Source organism: Parasteatoda tepidariorum, chromosome X2 (genome assembly GCF_043381705.1).
Source record: "Parasteatoda tepidariorum isolate YZ-2023 chromosome X2, CAS_Ptep_4.0, whole genome shotgun sequence".
Classification (NCBI taxonomy): Eukaryota; Metazoa; Arthropoda; class Arachnida; order Araneae; family Theridiidae; genus Parasteatoda; species Parasteatoda tepidariorum.
The window spans coordinates 25,968,158-25,970,740 of record NC_092215.1 but is presented as its reverse complement, the minus strand read 5'-3'; positions in this window follow the sequence as shown (position 1 = coordinate 25,970,740).

Sequence of the window (2,583 nt, the reverse complement as noted above, 5' to 3'; positions counted from 1 at the left end):
CTTTAACCCCTGCTCATTTAGCTGCTAATATGTTGGACCACAGATATTGTGGAAAAAAACTAAATGACGAGCAAACGCAAAGAGCTTTTAATTTCCTACGCTCTGTTGACAAAGATATTTTACCTATGACTATGAATTTTTTGGCCAAAAAGAGCCCCTTTCCAGGCTTCAAGTTCGAAGATGACTTTCTCAATGTGGAACCCACAGTTTGGTGGGAAACTATCAAGTTAGAGGAACCATTAAAAGTCAGAATAACAAATCTTCTTGAACAACTATTAACTGCCTCTCCTTCCACAGCTGGGTTAGAGAGAATATTCTTTAGCTTTGGATTTATTCAGTCCAAGTTGCGGAATATATTAGGGACTGAAAAGGCAGAAAAACTTACTTTTATGTTCCAATATTTTAACAAGAAATAAAGAAAAATGTGTTTTAAAACTTAGTAAAAGTAAAATAAAAATGTCCTGTATTTTGGTGATTGCAAAAGATTTTGTTTTGGAGAACCTTTTTTATTTAAAAAAAAAATTATGTTTTATTTTATAAAAATTATAAATTTATTAATTACAATTAACATTAGGAATTTAGTATATAAAAAATGAATTATTTTACGTTTTAAATTTGTATATAATGTCTGAAAAACAATTCCTAACAATAAAGTTAATTTATATTGAAGATACTAAATATAAAACAAAAATTTGAATATATATCAAAATATCGGATATATATCAAAATATCGGATATTTTTGATATTTTCAAAAATATCATGATATTTACGATCCCTGATTGCACTAGAGCTTCACAATGGGCTATTGGCGACGGTCTGGGAAACATCCCTGAGGATGATCCGAAGACATGCCATCACAATTTTGATCCTCTGCAGAGGGGGTGGCATCTCCGCTTTGGTAGCTCGACGACTTGCACGCGAAGACGAGCACTTCACGGTAGAACAGTTTAACGAGGCCCAATACCGCATACCCTCGGTCCCTACGCAAACTAATCCAAGTGGTCACAAACCCGCACATTGACTGCAGCCAGTGATGCTTGACTTCAGTGATCTGCTGGGAACCGTGTCTTAACGATCAGTCCACTGCTGGACTGATTTTATTTGTAATGACTGGTTATTATTTGTAATGAAAATTTCACTAATTGAGAAAAAATTTAAGTTATAGTGAGTAAATGAGATTCAAAAATAGACTTTTTTTGTTAGGTAAGTGTTAATAATCAATTAAAATATATAATTTTATATATAAATATAGTTTTAAATTTTTGCATATTAGCATAAAGTTGTTATTTGATATGGTTTTTAGGTCAATTTGTTTAGATACATAAAATAATTTGTGTATAACTCTTAGGCGACTGGGATACATGTGTCTTAGAAAAAAATACCTATAATATTTTATCAATTTTTAAATCTATTGAGTACTTAATTACTGATTCAAAGTCTCTCATACTATGATTACATTTATGTTTGTACATCTAAAGGGTATACATCTCTTACGTAATTCTAAATTAAGCAATTTTACTTGGCAAATTACAAAATTTGAGTGAAATCGGTTGAATAGATATCGGTTGAAATCGAGTTTTAAAAAGTCGTATACTTAAAAATTGATTTCTCACGAACTGTTCAAAAGATTTCGCTCTAATTTTGTATTTTTCCATGTAAAATTACATACTTTAAGAAGATGAAAAACATTTCATACCTTGCAATTCAAAATTTTTCAATTATTATTAAATAAAATAACAAATATTTACTGAAATTTATTTTTAGAACTAAACTATCTTTTGAAGAATGAAATATATAATTGTGTGCAAATTTTTTTTGAAATTCTGTTAAAAAATTCTCGAGATTTTTTAACAAATAGAGAATTTCTCGAGAATATTTTAACAAATATTTACTGAAATTTATTTTTAGCACTAAACTATCTTTTGAAGAATGAAATATATAATTGTGTGCAAATTTTTTTTTAATTCTGTTAAAAAATTCTCGAGATATAGCGAAATACCCAAAAAGTAAATTTAACTTTATGGAGTACAAACTTCGGAGCTCTCTCCTGACCAAACTATTGGGACCATACAATCTAAGGCACAAAAATTTATATAAATGCAGCACAGTTTAAGAGAACAAAATTTTTTTATAATTGCAGACAGCTGTTTCGGATGCTCAAAGAGCAACCTTCATCAGTGCAACAGAAAGAAATGAGAGAAAACAGGGTAAATATATAGAAAGGTGACGGCCAATAGGAGGGAAGGGTGAATGGATGACGACGAATGGGAAGTAAGGAACAAAAAAGGCTTTTTTTTTATTGGGACCATATTTCTCGGTTTGCGGCTACTATATTTTGGGGGTCAAAATACCGATTCTGTCAAAAAAATGGTATGGAAGCCATTCAGAGAAAGTACCTTTATTTTAAAATCTGATTTCGTAACGTAAAATATCGTCCACACTTCTTAATTAACATATTTGAGGTCACCCCCTCATAGCTTTGAATGCTAGCCTCATAGCTTTCCTAGAACGTGAAAATCCGATCATTAGATCAAAAGTTATTCAGGGTGGAGGGTGGTTCATTTTATTGGCGATCGAAATGG